Source organism: Mus musculus, chromosome 3 (genome assembly GCF_000001635.26).
Source record: "Mus musculus strain C57BL/6J chromosome 3, GRCm38.p6 C57BL/6J".
Classification (NCBI taxonomy): domain Eukaryota; kingdom Metazoa; phylum Chordata; class Mammalia; order Rodentia; family Muridae; genus Mus; species Mus musculus.
The window spans coordinates 40,390,462-40,409,304 of NC_000069.6; positions in this window are offsets into that span (position 1 = coordinate 40,390,462).

Sequence of the window (18,843 nt, forward strand, 5' to 3'; positions counted from 1 at the left end):
GAATTTTTATTCTAATACTAAAACTTCCTACTTGGACAGTTTCAGGCGTCAAATTTCACCGCATGTTGGGGTTTCAATTCCATTTTTGAACCATGTGATGAACAAGTTCCATTGTATTATTTGTTTGTAGGTTTGTTAGGTAACCCAGACTGGCCATTAACTTTTGCTCTTCCTGCATCAGATTCGCAAGAGCTAGGCTTGTAAATGCATGCCACCATATCCGGTGTTTCTGTCTTCATGTTACGGAGAAAAGTGATAAAATTAAATTTTAAAAAATTTTGTGTCTTTTACTCTATCTTATTTCCAGTGGAAATAATGATTAAATACCATTACAGGAGGAAACAAAAGGGGGAAATGGTGGCTCAAGATGTGGCTCAGTTGGTAAAGTGCTTGCCTAGCATGCGCGGGCATGCATGAGGCCCTGGGTTCAATCCCTACTACCACATGAGCAGAGCATGGTGGTAAAGTCTGGTAATTCTGGCAGGTGGGAGCTGGAGGCAGGGGGATTCTCTTGTGCCTGGTCATCCTACACTACATAGCAAGTTCAAAACCAGCCTTGGCTGTGTAAGACCATGTTCCTTCCATATGCAGAGAGTGACCCTTTATAAAGCATGGAATGATCATACAGGAAGACTTCCCTGGTCACAAAACCATCACCTCTAAAAGAACAACCTTTAATTGTTGCTTCAAACCCAGAACTTCTAAAATATTTTTAAATGCAGACCTCTTCATTCTTTCTTAGTGTTTTTGTGTTCTCTGGCAGGGAAGTTAAATATTGTGATTTTTCAGTGTCACTTTACTGACTGTGTCGGTATGTTTGTGTGCACATGCATGCATGTGTGCCTCTGAGTGTGAAAGTGTGTGTGTGTGTGTGTGTGTGTGTGTGTGTGTGTGTGTGTGTTCCTGTGCATGCACAAATGCTCGCATGTGTGACCAGAAAAGATTAGAAGAAAGGCCATGACTCTCTTCTGGCTATTATCATTATTATTTGACAATAGAGGTTGTGCTAAAACACTTATTTCTGAAACATTCAAAACACATCTTGTTGTATGCAATGTAATTATCAAATTATGTACAGAGATAGTGTTTTGTTTTGTTTCATTTTTTACCTGCTCCAGTTTCTTTCCCAGGGGCCTCTAGTCCCTGAGGAGGTGGGCGCGTTCACACAGATGTGGTAAAGCATTCGTATGTTCCATGTGCCTGACTCTAAAGAACCCTCCACTGGTTGTCAGATAAGAAAAATCAAAGATCATTCTGTTTGGCCTTCAAGTTTGAAACTCCTGTCCAAATAAATGTCTGTCTTCAGTATTCACTTAAACGTCAGCCGGTTTCTTGCGACCCAGGATCTAGGGACATAAGGCAATGCTGCCATCTAGTGGTTCTCACCTGGATATCTCATTGCTGAGACAAAATACCTAACAGAAGCTGCTAAGGAAGGGGTTCTATTGGCTCACAGTTTGAGGATTCAGTTCCTGACCTTGGGGAAACACGGCATCGGGAGTATGGTGTGTCTGGCCACATCACATCTGCAGGAGAGAAACAAAGAGATGGAGTCTAGTGTGTGTGTTGGTTTCTTTAGTTAGTCTGGGAGCCCAGCCATACAATGGTACCACCTACATGTATGGCTATTCTGCACTCCTCCAATATCAAAGTCCAAAAACTCCTTCCAGGATGTGCCCTGAGGCCTGTTACTTGGGTGATTCTAGAGCCACATTAAATATCACACAGCCTAACCATAATATGGAAGTCCTTACTTGTGGTTGGGATGTGTGGACGTCTCCAAAGAAGGTAGACACCAAAGTTCACTCTGCTTAGAAAGTCCATATTTGTTTTGGGGGAAGTTTGCTGTCAAAATGATAGTGCTATTTCCAATAAATTACTATTTTGAATATACTAAAGAGGGGAGGAAAGAAAGGGCAGTATTTCCTAAAGTGTTCTCAGACTAATACATTAAAAAAAAAAAACTAATTGTCACCAAGAAGACAGTTATATGTAAAGATACAGGTTTGTTCAGAACAGCTGAGCATGCTCGAGTCATTAGCAGGCATGGTCTCTGTAGACAGTGGGCAACAGTCAAGGAAGGTTTTCCTACACCAATCACGAGCTTTGGAGATTACAGAGAAACATTCATCTTTATTTATACATTAGCCAAGCAGAGTAAATCACAGGAAGCAATTTTCAAGCTGATAAAGAACAATAACAACCCAGGCACACCAGGACTCAGATGGTTAAAGGGACCTCACTTAACGGATATAGTTAATTTTGTGTGTCAACATGCTTGGCCCATGACATGCTCAGATACGTGGTTGTGTCTATGAGGGTGTTTGTGGTAAAGACTATATCCAAACTCAGCCTGAGTAAGGAAGACCTGACAAAGCCAACATGGGCCCAAAGCATCCAAAACTTTGAGCTGACTAGAAGGAAAAAGCAACGATGGGAGGTTGAATTCACCTTTTGCCCATTTGAGCTGGGACATCCATCATCTCTGGACCTTACTGGTCTTGGGTCTTCAGACAGGACCAGGTACACTGTTGGCTCTCAGACTCTCGGACATGCTCTCTTGTATCTCCAGATCAATCACATGTGCCAACATCTTAGAGTAAACAAGCAGTAAGCTATCAGACTAGCTCTGTCTCTCTGGAGAATCCTGACCACTATCACAGACGGGGAGTTCCAGCTCTATAGCTCCCATCTTGCTGGCCACACGTCTCCCATCTCTCTTCGGATGGTTCTTTGTTTATCTTTTCTCTTAGTGTTTTCAGTCCTTATTTTGAGATTTTGTAAACATCAGTTTAAGCTCGGGAAGGTTCCTTTGAGAGGGGGTGGAGGAAGTGGCTCGCATGTATGTATTTGCACATGTAAGAGCACACACGTGCAGGTACATGTAGAGTCCGGAGTCTGAGGTTTAGAGTCTTCCTCCACTTTATTTGATGAGGTAGGATCTCATGATGAACTCACAAGCCTACAGGTTTAGATAATCTAGGCAGTCAGCTTACCTCAGCTTCTAAATGTCAAAATTACAGGGTTGCCTGTCCACAACCACCCAGCTGGGGATTTGAACTGCCATCATCAAACTTGGAAGTACTTTACCCACTAAGCCATCTCCTGAACCTTTGGCTCTGGGATTTTGTATAAGTGTAGAACCTTATGACTAGAAGCACTAGATGCCTTCTGAGATGGTAATCTACACAAAGGACAGGTAAGGCTTACATTATCATGTGTACATATTAGCATGTGTATGATAGCGTACAACACCTAGTTCCCTAGATTGCTCAAAACCAGCCCTGAAAATGGTAAAATATGTGAGTATTGTCCAATATTCTCAGACTTTGATGTTAATATGCTCTCAAGATGATATGAAGTAAGCATCAGATACAGGATAAAAGGTCAAAGGTCCAACAGGCTAAAATCTCCCTCACATATCGAAAAGATGATATTTATTCTGACCTAACACTAGTTGGTCAGACACCAATGGTCTCTTCAGTGAGTCTGTCTCCCTCTTGGTCTGTTTGCAAATGAGTAGAATATAGCTCCGAGATGCTGTATGGTAAATGTTTTGATTTCGTGTTTATAAGTGTTTTTGCCTAACATAATGCATATGCCTGGTGCCCATGGAAATCAGAAGAAGGTGTCAGAACCATGGAAAGTGATAGAGCTCTCGTGTGTGTGCTGGGAACCAAACTCAGGTCCTGTGCAAAAGCAGGCAATGCTTTTAACCTCTGAACCATCTCTCCAGCTCCCACTGAGAGACTATTAGCCAACTAAATATAGTTCTCATCTCTGTTTAAGTAGGTGCACAGATTCAAAAACAAAAATGATGTTGTTTGATGCTTGTTGCTGTCATTCCTTGAGCACTTCCTACATTCTTGGTGCTTCCATAAGCATCCCCATGCAGTAAGCCACAAGGTACAAGTCCTTGTCCATTACTCCTCAAAGAGGAGACTAGAGGGGATCTCAGGGCTCAAGCTGGTTTGCAATGACTTCATATTTCTCCATGAATCATTTTGTTGTTTGGTTAGCCCACTCATTTCCCTGTCCCTCCGTATCTGTCTGCCCTCTGCCCTTGCAACCTCCCCACCCCTCAAAGAATGCAAAAACTAAAACTAAAACAAACAAAAATAAGAACACACACACACACATACAACTCTCACCATGAAAGCTGTTTTGGTACATCAAGTACAATATATCCTTTTGTACAAACAGCTTCACTTGCAAATGTTTATTGCAATAAGGCATCTGGTTCTAGGCCTTTGGCTACTACAACACTGTCAATACTGGATCCTGACCAGGACTCCTCTTGGATATTCAGTTGTTGTCCTGTGTCATGGAGATCCTACAGCTTCAGATCTGCAGGACTGGTCCCTTCATGTGCTCTGGAAGTTTATGGGTGGGGTGGACTAACAATGCCCTGATCTGGGCCTCCCAGGTTCGTCTCCAGCTGCATTTCAGTGCCATGTTTACTAAACACCAACACATTAGGTCTAGGATTTTATTGACAGTTATCTGGGTCACCAGTCAGTTCAACAACTAACTGACTTCCCCCATCAAATGCATCTTCTTCCACAGAGCAAAGTCCATCTCCGTGAAATTAATTAACCTCACCTCAATTCCAGCGCGAGTCTGTTGGGTATATTAATATGAATGGCTCAGAAAGTTGCTCTAGTTCTCTCATAGAATTCCCTGAGGATGCAAACCTCCCTGACTCCAAGAACATCAAAACTTCCACTTAGAGAATGAGCTCATCTTTAAGTGAGCTTCCCTGGACTCTGTAGCTTGAGGCAGGAGGAGTTTGGATGACCACAGTGGTGCTTTGAGACTCTGGGATTTTCTTCCTCAGCCCTGGTGTTTGAAACCTTTCACAAGCAATAAATCCTATAAAAATCTAACAAGTAATTGTTGAGAGGTTGGAACAAAAGCTTTAATAGTTGTGAAGCCTTTAATATGTGGTGGAGTAGACCATCATGCTTGCTGTTCTGGGAAACTATCTCCATCACTATGACAGGCAATTTTTAACACATATTATGAATTTGGCTCTGTGTTGAACGATTTGAGGAGTCCATATCTATGCGCCCACACACCTTCATTTCTGTCTAATGAAGAAATCCAATGGAGAAAGAGGTTGAAGCGATGGCTGGGGGTTAGAAGCACTTGCTGTTCTTGCAGAGAATCTGGATTCTGTCCGGAACCTCCACGTGGAGGCTCACAACCATCTGTAACTCCAGTTCTAGGATATCCAATGCCCTCTTCTAGCTTCTGTGGGCTTCTGCATATATGTAATACACACGCATACCCTCAGGCACACATACATATGAAATAAAATAGATTTTATGCATTAAGGTATTAATGTTTTAAAGAATCCAGAGAAAGAAATAAGAATGGTATTCTAATCTATAATCATATCTTTTAAATGAAGCTTTCTCCATTTGTTAGTAAGAACAGACTCAGAGATGGGATATTCTAAAACCTGTCTAATTAAAATATGAAATTATAGCATACTTATGGGTCAAAGCCCAGTAGAAAACAAGATTCTCCAGGCCCACCCTTCAGATGGGGAGATTCTGGGGCAAATGACTAATTAAGAAAATGCCGTACAGGCTTGCCAATCATATGGATATGTTTTTCTTAATTGAAGTTCACACCCTCTCAGATGGCTTTCACTTGTGTCAAGTGACATGAAACCATCCAGCAGAGACAGGCAGGGGACACGGTCTTAAAGACCATAAACTTTAGAGCCCGGCCTTGTAGGTTCCAATGCTGACTTGGCCACTTACTAACACTTACTAATTATGTTAGAGGCACAGAGGAGACTGAGCTAACAAACAAAGGACTCTGGGGGCATCCAGAGGCTCTCCCAGGGAAGTGGTGGCACTCCAGAGCTGAAATGGGACCCAGTGAGAGCAAGAATTGCAGAAGCGGCTGCAAGACAGGAGCTGAAGCTTACAGAAGCCGTTCCACTGCAGGAGCAAACACTGCATGGAAGCACGAGAGGAGATGCATGCCTCCCTTCCCCTCCACCCATCCACACTCCCAGATCCTCCCCTGGCTGAGCCCAGCATTAAAATCAGCTGGAAAGAGGGTTCAGAAAATACTGCTCACAACTGGTAGTCATCTGCCAGGGACAAAGTCAGGGAGGGAAGGGGGCAAATGCAAGCGTCCAGCAAACACACCAGAGAATGTTTATGGGAGACAGAACCGGAACAAATACCGCCCAGGTGGATGTAAGACCAAAACAGAATACACCTTATGGAAAAAGTGCTTGCTCTGCTTACAGCTAAAACCGTTCAAAAGAAGCTCCCATTTGGTCCTAAATCCTAGCTAAAAGATAAGTTAAGTTTGCCTCATTTTATGTCCCTGCTAATTAAGGCTTCTAAGGCCATTTGTCCTGTGTTATGTCCCTGCTAATTAAGGCTTCTATTCACAATCAGGAGCAAGTTCCTGGTTTGACATAAACTGCTTGTAACCCACATTCACTGATGTATATCCTTGCCTTTGTTACTGCTTGGAACCTCCAGTTCACTTGAATTACATCCTTGCCTTTGTTCCTTGTATCCTTTTAACAGAGAGTAACCACCAACCCTCTCACCCCTATGAATACCTTATCTCTCCTATAAGAGGGACTTCAAGGAGCCAGTGGAGATTGCTCGCTCAAACCCTGACTTAGGGAGAGACAGCCAGCTGGCCAGTCTCAAGTACTCCCAAATACAGTTTGCTTTAAATTGAAAAAAAAAAAAAATGTGGACTTGGTCCTTTCTTTCTCGAGAATCTCAGGATTCACCATTTAGTCACAAATAGTAGGTAGTAACACAGAATATGTAATAAACCTGTCTAAGTGTTTTACATTTGTCATGACTGAATCCTCAGAGTGTCCTCGGGAGCCAGGACTATTGTTATCCTTATGAACAGGTAAGGAAACTGAGGCAGAGAAAGTTTAAGGAACCTGCACCAGGTATACAAAGTCTAAGTGCCCAAGTCAGCATTAGAGCCTAATGTGGCCTGGCTCCCAAGTTCATGACCTTCAAGACTGTGTCCCCAGCCTGCTTGTACAGGCTAGTTTTATGTCAACTTAACACAAGCTGAAGCCATTTTAAAGGAAGGAAGCTCGATTGAGGAAACGCCTCCATAAGAGTAGCCTGTGGGCAAGCATACGGGGCATTTTCTTAACTAGTTATTGGTGTGCCGGGGCCCACCAACTGTGGGTGGGTCCGTCTCAGGGCTTATGGTTCTGGGTTCTGTAAGAAGACAGGCTGAGGAAGTGAGCCAGTTTAGCTCTCTTTCACAGCCTCTACATCAGCTCCTGCTTCCAGGTTCCTACCTATGCCTGGTTTGAGTTTCAGTCTTAGCTTCTGGCAATGGTCTGTGATTCGGGATATATAGACCATATAAATCTCCCTCCAAGTTCCTTCTGGTCATGGTATTTCATAACAGCATGAGTAATCCTAACTGAGACAATGCCATATACCTGAGAACCCTGGTTCTACCAGTCTCTCGGACCAGCATCTCTGAATACAAAATCCTCCGAGAAAGTCAAATTTGATGCCTCACGATCTCATGAGGTATTTCCTCCTAATGACGCTGGAAGAGTGTTTGGGATTGTCCCTCTTCTGCCATTCATGAGAAGAAAATCAAACATCATTCCGGGTTTGCATTCAATTCCCACAGGAGTCAGGAATTCTTGGATGAGTGGTAGAGAAGTAATCAAACTACAGTCCGTTTCCACGGAGAAAGCCAGTGGCAGAGAGGGAAACGCTGTGATTTAAAGCCCGAGGAGAGATGTGTTTTCACAAAGAGCAACTGCTGCCTCCGTGACCGATCTGGTCCAGGCTGAGTGTTGACGTTCTTGAGCTAGTAAAATTGCAAAGCTCCTCAGAGACTTCCTTCTTCGAGGCAGAAAGAAACCGATTGGCCGTTTAAGCTGAGGTGGGTACCGCTCATGAGCTTGAAAGGAAGCTGGAATACAGAAGGACTTATTTGAACAAGGCTGCAGTAGTCAAGGGATTGTTACTGCAACTCATCGCGGCCTTCCTGAGAAGTGTGGAAGAGGCCCCCCACTTCCCCTGGCCCATCATAAATCACTCAGACCCACCCCTCCGGGCTAAGACTGCTGCTCCCACCTCTCCCTCTCTTGTTCTTTCATATTTTCATCTCGAATTTCCAGTCTCAGTTAAATGGAATCCAAAATGAAGGGAGAAAGGAGACATTTCTGCCCCTGTTCTTGTCTGAAACTACCTTGAAAAAGAAAAACCCGCTGGATAAGGCTCTCTCTTCCGCGTGTGCTCAAAATGTCTGTGTCACAAATCACTTAGCAGGCACCCAGAAGGTCATATAACTTGAGCTTTGCTCTTTAAAAAAGAGTAAGTGGCTGCCCTAAGTAGATGCAAGCTTTAATATGTATCACAGACTCTCTTGTCCAGAATCTCTCTTGCATGATCTTAGACCAGGACCTCAGATTTCTTAAACATTTGTTAATTTGAACTGTCAGTGAAAGGATTAGCTTAAAGGCTTATATTTAATACCTTTAATATATTTAATTCATTAATATTTTAAGGCACATTTGGAAACCTTATGTACTAGACCTTCATAAGGAGCCTATGATTTATTATATTTTTGTTGTTGTTTCTAGGGATGTGTAACTCAGTTGGGAGAGTGCTTGCCCAGAATTTTTGACTGGGTTCAGTCCCCAGCACCATAGAATTTTGGCTTGGTGCCACACACTTGTAATCCTGGTACTTAGGGGGTGAAGACTGGAGGATCAGGACCAAGGTCATCCTTGGCTACATAGCAAGTCTGGGACAACCTGGGCTACCTGAGATCCTGTCTCAAAACAATTGCTGGTTTCATGACACCAACATTGTTATAATCTGATGGAGCCAGATGGATGGTGGAGGAAGGGTGAATTAACTCCACAGTGGAGCACCCTGGGATACTCCTTCAGCCAGGTGTTCATCATCAACACTGCAAACGATAAGACAAGCCTAAGGTATGCACTCTTGAAAAAGTTACAATCTCTGTAACCTTTCTCCATGTTAGCATTAGGTGCATCCATGGATAGCCAGAAACTGTTTATTGCCAGTTCCCGGACCCAGCGACTATGTCACCTCTAGGCAACAGCACCACTTCTGGGTCCATTGCCATGGCACCCGTCGAACACCTCCCTGCGAATGTGTCACCTCTGTCACGGCTGGATAAAAGACTCAAACCCCTGACACATAATTCTCTCTTATCTTCACATCTTCCCCTTACCCTTCAGAGGTGCCTCTGTTAATAAAGCCTCCCACTTCAGACCTGTGCTGGCTTGGTGTGATTTGTCCAGGAGTATGCTGTTTATTCTAACTCTCCAAAAGAAAACTTACATCCCCAGTCCTAACCTGAGAAACAGAAAAGGGTGGACTGAGGGATATTCTTCACAACGCTTACCATGAAACCCCTAAAATGCCAAGGCTATCAGAGACAAGAGTGTCTGAAAACTGTCACAGTGAAGAGGAAGAGAAGACAACAAGACAGTTAAATACAATGTGGTTCCAGAGATAGAATCCCAGGACAGAAAGAGGGAGTTAGGTGAAAAACGTAAGACAGTCCATGTGATTGTGTGTCCATACTGAGAATGCCATATAATACCAGTTCGTTCATGGCAGCAAACGTGCTGTGCTCAGAGACATTAGTGGCTGGAGACACTGAGAATTCTCAGAGCCGTTTAGTTTTCCTGTACATCCGAAAACTGTTCTAGAGCATAGCATTCTGTTTTTAAAATGAAATGAGAAAATATGCTAACTATGTCTTGTAAACCAGGCCATTGTCACTACAACGATGATGTCAGTGATGGCTAGAGCTATGTTCTGGCGACAATCTGAGTGTCACTGAACAATAATAGTCCACAAAAGGGTTTTCTTGGCTGAAATTTCTTCTGCGGTATTCAAGAATTCCATTTTCTGAAAAATCATGAATTTTGAAATATGTAACTTCCAAAAATGGTTTTGCTTCCTCCAAATGAGTTTCAGAAGGTATTCAATTGCTCCTCAGCCACACTGTGACGTGTTTCCCAGCGTCCATCAGATGCCCAACTCAATGCTAAGGAGAGGAAAACAGAGATTAGCCCTCTCTCATAGAGCCAACCTGCTCAAAATTAAAATAAATTAGCAATTCCGATTCCTGCAGTGAAGGAAAACATCACCTACCCTGCCTCTGTAGTCCTCACAGATACCAGCAACCTTCCTTCATGAAGGTGGACTTTGCTCTCCAGCAATCTTATCTCTATCTGGCCATATTGCCCACCACACTGTCCACATTCACAGCTAGGCTAACAAACTCTTGAGGACACAGCTTTATACACAATTGTCATTCTGGCCTAAAAAGGTATAATGCCCGCTCACAACATGAATGAAGGAAATACCTAGTTCATATTTTTATGGAGTGATAAATCTTTAAAGGAAGTTTATGAGCTCAGATTCCTGAAAAGACTAAAGGAAGCCTTTGGTGCTCTGTGCTCAGATGAGATTTGTTCAGCCTATGACAGGAAGAGGACATTAGATACTGGTGCAGTTAGTCGTCACGTAATAATCAGGAATTTTTTGAGAATATGTAATTAGGCAGTTTGGTTGTGCGGCGGGCATTTTGTAGACTAACATGACTGGGTAGCATATGTCAGTCACCTGACTAAGCTCCTTTATGTAAATGAGAGATAGAGCAAGCTGAGGTATGGAAGCTGCTGCTGGCACAGGATGCTATACTTGTTTATAGCAAACTTTTTTGATAAGTAGAAGTAGAGTCTAAAATAAGCATTCGGGGCCTACAAGATGGTTCAACAGAAAATGGCGCTTGCAGTCAAACCTCTCAATCTGAGTTCGAACCTCAGGACCCACATGCTGGAAAGGAGGGAACCAACTTCCAAAAGTTAACCTGTGACCTCCAAAACACACTGTGGTATGCACCCCTACTTTTGCACACAAATTAAAAATGCAACTGATTAAATAAAGACTAAAAAGTATAGTGCATATATATATATGCATATATATATACGTATATATATAATATTCCCATAGTTATTTATGTCTTTATCAAATGCTATCTATTGTGTTAATTGTGTGTGTGGGTATAACTGTGTTATAAAGCTAGCCCAAAACATACACATGAATCATCGTTCCTCAGTGTTAGCAGGCTACAATGTACCTAGGCACGAAGAATTTTTCAGGCTGCCACCAGCATAAATGCCACTGGGGGCTGACACTTGTTGTGGCACCTATCTATAGCAGGGTGGTACTTAGCTTGGCCTCTTCACTCCCGGCCAGGGTTGGCCTCCCACTGTTAGGCTCCTCTCTCTGCCATGAGTGAGTCCCATGTACCATGTGGGATTTGGCTCTATAAGTCCAATTCCGGGGCGAGTCTCAGGACCTCATCAACTGATCCAGGTTTCATTAGCTCCACAGCTGATTTTGATCTCCAGCTGTCAACTCCTGTTCTAGCGCTCTGTTACTTCCAAAGTTGCAGGGTGAGTACTGAGAAGTTACTCAGAAGCCCCTAAAGTCCTGATCGACGAACACAGGCTTTCTAGACCTCGGGACTGAGCAAATTCGGGAGCTCAAACCCTGCCAAGAAAAATTCACACCGACATTTTTTATGTTGTGCTCTGCTCTGCACTGTCTCCTCTACGTTGGCTTATCTTCCATGTGCTGGGGGCTGCTCAGTCCATGCTTATAATACAACTAGTTTAGGAAGAAAAGTTACTGCCTTTAAGTTCCTTCATTGAAAGCCTGCTTCCGGCTTAAGCTCTGTGTCTACCCTGGATCAGCATGTCTAGAGTCCTGATTGGCCAACCTGGATCCCACATAGCTAACCGGGGCTCACCTCCTATTGAATCATATGTGCAGAGAGTGGAAAAGACAAGATGCTCTTGTCAATACAAGAGGGAGAGGGAAAAAAAAGAAGTGAAATTCTCAGTGGCTAAATGGGAGCCCAAGGCTTGTCCAGGCAGGTTTGGGAATCATGTTTGGCTGTGAGGCTGCAGGATTTCTAATATCAGGAGCTGCTCTAAGGCTCCACCAGTATTGTCCATCACCCTCAAGAATATGACTGAGATGGAGAAGTGATTTTTAAAAACCACCTTTTGGGGGTCAGGAACACCACAAGAAGACCTACAGAGTCAACTAACCTGGGCCCAATGGGGGGCTCACAGAGACTGAACCAATGATTATGCATGGGCTGGACCTAGGTCCCCTATACATTTGTAGCAGTTGTGCAGCTTGTTCTTCATGTGGGAGCTGGGCTGTCTCTGACTCTGTTACCTTCGATTGAATCCTCTCCCCCTACTAAGAACTGCCTGATTGGGCCTCAGCAGGAGAGGATGTGCCAGGGTGTGGTGGGACCCAAAGGGTGCTTCGCCTTCTCTGAGGAGAAAGGGGTAATGGAGAGATCTGTAATGATGGGACTTGGGGGAGAGGAGGGATAGGGCAAGAGGCAGGGGCAGGGAGGGGACTTTGATCGAGTTGTAAAGTGAATAAAAGTATTATTGTAAACAAAACCACCTTTTGATTGAATTTGACTTATTTTAAATTTAGTGTGATTTTTAAATTAAATTCATTTTAACTAGTGCTCAAGAGCATAGCAACATGTGATGTTTTGATGCCTATAAGAAGTTCCCCTGCTCTTCTCCTATAACCCAAGGTCAACATTGCCCATGCTCCCCTCCTTTCTCCTACCCTCAGCCTTGAGCAACTTCCTTCCCTCTCACCATCTATGAGACCAACAGTCTCATGCTACATATGGATAAGGTCATCTGGCGCCTGTCTTCCCTGGCCAAGCTAGGATTCCATAACATAAGGATCTCCAACTGCATCTACCTTGTCACAAATGGCAGCAATTCATTCCTTCATGGCTGGACAGTATTCCATGGTGTATACAGTGCCATTTCATTATCCAGGATACTTGAAGCATACAGGCTGTTTCTTTATCCAGGCTTCAGCTAATGTACACACAGGTTGCCTCCATTGTTTTGGCTGCTGTGAACAGTTTTGCAATGAGGATTCGGATGCAGATCTGTCTTTGATCTACTAATTACATTTCTTTTGAATATGCATGGGCCTGGTGGTGGGATGGCTGGACCACACAATCTTTCTATTTTTAGGTTTGTTTTGGTTTTTTTTTTTTTTTTTTTTTTAGCAACCTGCAAACTATTCCGATAATTTACATTCTCACCAGCAGGAAGTTTCATTTCACTTTGCTTCACAAACTCAGCCACGCTTGCTGTCTTCAGTCTTACAAATAAAAGTTTGTCTCACTGAGGTGAGGCAGTGCCACGTTGAAGTTTCCATTTGCATTCTGTTGCTGACAAAAGATGCCAGGCACACACTGGCCAGCTACATCTTCTTTGAGAAATGCCTAGTCAAAAAATGTTGCTTCTATCTAATCTGGTCGCTGAAAAGATGTGACTGAAATTCTTCATTAAAAGTATTTACTTTGATTATTTGTAATTATGTCAATGAGGGGTATATGTGAGCATGGTCTCCAGCAGAGACCAGGATGGCCGGTTTCATCGGAACAAGATTACAGACAAGTTAGGAGAAAGAAACTCCACATAGGTGTTAGGAACTGCACTCAGACCCTCAGCAAGGGCAGCACCTCCTCTTATCCATGGAGCCACTTATAACCACTTGTTAGGCCCCTATGGCAATCCTTAAGAAGGTTCAAGTTATCAGCGGGAGAGAAGTACTACATGTCCAGCATGCCACTGTCTGCCCGACAGTAACAATCATTGACCTAAATGCCAGTCAGGCATAAACTCTTTCTGGGACCCACTCAGCTCCAAGCTGACACAAGTGCCTAAGACACAGTGGTTTTCATTGAGGATCTTGATGAGAAGCATCCATGGGTTTCCAGTTTGACCCTCGAGTCCGTATACTTACCAGAACTTCTGGGTACTGTACTGATTATCTTCCCTTAAGTCTAATCCACTTCCTTCATCACTTGAACAGAGAAAATTTAAATGTTCTAGTTCAGGTTAAACTCAGTTCATTTGGGGCTCTCTCAGCCAAATGTGAAATAACTCAAACCCCTAGTTTCTCCCGCCTCCACTTGAGCTCCACTTGAGCTACTGTCATGTTGCTTGGAAATGGCTCCTTCTTCCCTCCATCAACATCTGTTTCTGCTGAGATGCAGCCCAGTCTACCTGGCCAAGGCTCCCATGCTGGCATCTGCTCAGGGGATACCTATCCCTCCTGGCTGCTGCCAGTGTCTTTCCTTCATCACAGAGGCAAGCATTTCTCCACAGCTGCCCACTTTTTGTTCCCAGACACCCCTCCCTCAGCTGTGTGAACAAGGCCTGGTCTCCTTCACATGCAACATATGAACCTTCTCCACAAGAGATTCTGTGTAAGATCGTTCTGCCAGGAATCTGTACTGTCTCTAGCTGCTTTGCTGGTCCATGGATAAAGACCACCGCATCCCTGGGCAACCAAGCAGGGGTGAGGCACGTGCAAGCAGGGTGACGCCTGTGTCCCTTTCTTCTGACACTCCCCAGGCCCTGAGCTGAGACTGTCACTGGGACAGAAAGGGTCAAATCACGGAGACTGCAGTCAAAGTTTGGTGAGATTCCTTCCTGGATCTGTCATCTCGTCATGGTCTAAATGACTTAAAGCACCGAAACGTTTATACATCAATAATGTTTGACATTTTTCTCTCCATCTTAATGAACTTTCAGTAAGTTATGAAGCCGGGATCCGTTTACCAAACACTGTCTGTCCCGGTGCCCTAGCCAGGAAAGACGGACTCTCTCTGCAGAGCTGTAACCTGCTCAGCAGACGGCACCATAAATGAGCCCCCTTTCCTCCCGAGCTCCCTGAATGACTGTAAGAACAAGTCCAGCCATGTTATTGTTCCAGAAATACCTAGTAGATGTGAGAAGACCCAAACGCCCACAAAACTCGCTGAGTTACGAGAACACACAAAGGACTTTATTTTCAATTCCCATTTCTTAGACGTTTTTGTCGTTATTTTTCCCCAGCACAGAGCAGCCTTTGTGCCTATGGATCTCCCTAAATGTTTACGTCCCGAAGTGCACAGAGGTGTGAAAAATGTGGCTCATGTTCTTCATAAATCCATATTACAAGACACGGCCTTGAAAATGAAAATCCCCTTTCCCTCTAAGCTTTCTTTCATGTCAAAGGTTAGTCTAGCTTGTTCAACAGCTTAGACCTCAGAGCCTGAGAAAGACTTGAGTATGCGGCCACGTGGTATCAACAGCTAAGATTTCAAAAGCATGAAGAGAGAGTCTTTAGAAAAATAACTGAGGGTTAGCTGTTAGAAACAAGTTCACAGTTTGACTGACCCAGAAATAAATTACTCTAAACCCAGTAACTGATTTAACGTGTCTGCTCACCAACTCCCCCATAACCCACCATGAACATTTTAAAATGAGTGTTTTTGACATAAATGCCTCTCTCTTAGAACGCAGTAAAATCTTGAGTATTTACCCCATAAAATAAACCTGTCAGGAATGTAGCAGTCAAAAAATAAATTCATCTCTTTTCTAGGAAAAGTAAAGTAATTAGACTTATATTTTTTAAGCCAACAACAAATCCTAGTCACAAATTATCTGTTGAGTACAACATAAATTTCGGTGATAAATTCATGATGCCTTCTTTCTTTCCCAGCCTTTCCAGGTTAATAAGAGCAAATTTCTCACTAAAGAATTCAGCTTTGCTGTTAGAGAGATGGCTCATCGTGAGAGTGCTTGCCTTGTGAATGTGAGCACCTGAGTTCTAGCCCAGAGCCCACACAGAAAGCTGGCACAGTAGCATACATTTGTCCTCCCAGCCCTGGTGAGAAAGAAGGCAAGGTGGAAACAGGTCACTTGCTGGAAATTCCAAGTTCACTGACAATGAGAGGTCCTGTCTCCATAAAAGATGGACAGCTCCTAAGGAAATGATTTCAGAGGTGTCCTCTTCCCTCCGCACAAACGCCTGTATGTGTATGTGCACGTGCACACAAGCATGAGCACACACATATGTTGCACAAAGACACACATTTAACTAAGTGCCAGATAACTTGAATACCCATCTCACCTCTCTCCATTCTGAAAAAAAGAAAAAGAAAAAGGAAGAAGGGAGAGCATTTTCTGTGGGTTTCGCTGACAAATGAAGCATTTCCATACTGGCTGGGTTCTTATAGCTGTGATAAATGCCAGGATGACAAACAAGTGGGTGAGGACTCATCTTAGAGTTGTAGTGCATCATGAAGAGAAGTCAGGGCAGGAACTCAAGGCAGGAATCTAGGCAGGACTGAAGCAGAGGCAGTGAGGAGACACTGCTTAATGGATTGCTTTCTCTGGCTTTGTTGATCATGCTTCTTTACACAACCCAGGACCCAGGATGGGAACACCCCAAGTGCTCATCCCACATCAATCATTAATCAAGAAACTACCCTACTGAGCTGATTATGGGAAATCTCAATTACAGGTAATCTCAACTGATGTGCCCTCTTCACAGATGACCCTAGCTGCGTCAAGGTGACAAAAAGAAACTAACCAGAACAGTACTACACTCTAAATAAAAATATGTTCACACACCTTACCAACTACAGTGCTCTGACACACGATATCTCTAGACATAGGTTATCTTCTTTAAAGATAACTATCATGTAGGACCATTTTACTATATCTAGGCACTGTTTGAAAATTAATTCTAATATGTATAACTAATTTTTCTATTCTTTGAAATAAAAAAGCCAAACCACCTGAGGTCTTGGGACAACCAAAACAGTTGAGTTTGTTTGGATAGCTAAGTCATAACATGATGCTCTATTTTCTTTCAATTGACCTTGGAAATTATTGCGTACTTTCTTCAAGACTACTTCCAAGCTCTCTTTCCCACCTAGGCACAAGAGGAAAGAGCACCTTCCTTGGCATGAAAAGATGGCACCATGAGTAACGTGCTTGCCGTACATGAGTGAGAACAAGTGTCCCCAGAACCCACATGAAAACCTGGGAAGGTGTGAGAAGTTGCCTATAACCCCAGCTGGTGGCTGGTAGGAATAAAGGTTCCTAGAACAAGCTGGCTAGCTAGAGTGTTCACAATGATGAGCTCAGGGCTCAGTGAGAGACTGGTGAATAAGATTGAGAAAGATTGAGTACAAAGCCTGAAGTCAACCGCAGACTTGTACACACATGCACACACATACATCCATGCACACGTGATGGTACATCATACACATAGATCAATGTGTGAAAATAATCCTTCCTCCTAGGATCACTGGAAAAACTCTTTCCGAAGCACCATTGTATTCACGCAAATCTTCAGCCATCTTTTGGATCCCGTTCGATGTCTTGACCAGTCGCCAGGATTCCTTTGTATCTCAGTACTTGTTGCTCTTTTCAGTGCCCCAGTTGGGCTCAAAGCCACTCCCAAAGCATTTCAAGCTTCCCATCTTAGTTCACAAAGCCACTTCCACCTCGTTCCAGGCCCTCTTGTAAGCTAACCCACATGGAAGCCCCCAATCAGCTTCCCCATCCAGCATCCTTCATAAGCCCCCTCTTAAGTCTCCATCCTGTGTGTTAGAAGAACATGACCTATTACACACTTGGCAATGCTTCCTATTTCTCTATTTTATAACAAGCCTAAATAAATGAGTTCTTGTTTGCCAAGCATGGCAACACACAGTCACACTGAAATACTCAGAAGGGAGAAACAGACGGATTGTGAGTTCAAGGCCAACCTGGGCTATGAAATCCTGTCTCAAAAAAATATATAATTGTGTTCATTTAGAAATAGGAGGTTTAGAGATATCCTGTGCCCAGTGTAGAATGAAGCACCATCTTGAACATGTGAGTCTTTCTAATATTCTTGTAACATCCTCTAATTGTTTATAGAGATGGAGTCCCTGTGGTGCTCAGAGCTCTTGAGGTAAGTGCTTAAAGAGGCTGACTTGGCTTGGCGGAAGTGGCCTAAAGTGCCAATAGAAATTCTACTCTTTAGACCATTCCAAATGTTTCTGAAAGAACAGTAAACCACAAGATTGTTCCAGCTATCAGGTATGGGTATAAGAAAGGCAGCATCAGAGAAAAACCCTTCTATGGGTTTTTGAGGATGCTGAAGAAACACACTAGGAAAAGGAGGCGCCTGGCCAAGTGAAGACCCATGAGAGATCCCATTTGCTGTGGAAAACATTATCTACCCAAACATCCAATTTCCAAGGAATTTAGGTCTTGAAGTGAAGAAGACAAACCCAGTATTTATTTCTACCACTTCCACATTGCAAACCATTTCTTCTTGTTTTGACCTTTTTAGTCCAAAACAACTGAAGCAAGGCTTTGGAAGATAGCTGAACTGAATGGCTTCATCACCATTGGCAAATTCTAACTTAACACTTCATCCTCTTTCTAGAAACCACATCCAAATGGAGGGAGGTGGTGCCAAGGCTGGGCATCTCAGTAAACACATGCCCAGCTCTTGGAGGCACCACTGAGGAATATGACATCACATGCCCTAAGCCACCTACCTCCATTACACACCAGATCCTGTAACTATACCACAGAACTGCCACGAGCAAGGTGGGCTCAGCTTCAGCCTATCACTGCTGGCTGGCTATACTTCTGTAGTTCATGTCCACGCAGCACCTTTGCAAGCAGGCTCCCTGGTGAAATTAGCATGGTAATACTTTCCATCACTGTGGTCCTCCGTGTTTTTAACAATGAGTCATTTGGAGCCCAGAAACCAGCAAGCAGCTTAAAGCCTTTAGCTTCTTGCTGCAGTCTGGCTCAGTGGCCCATGTGAGCCTCTTTGTGACTTTAATTTGGGACAGGAGGCAGCTGGAGTGTGGCTGACCCCATCCATCCTTCAACAACCCTTTTGCCTGGCTTTC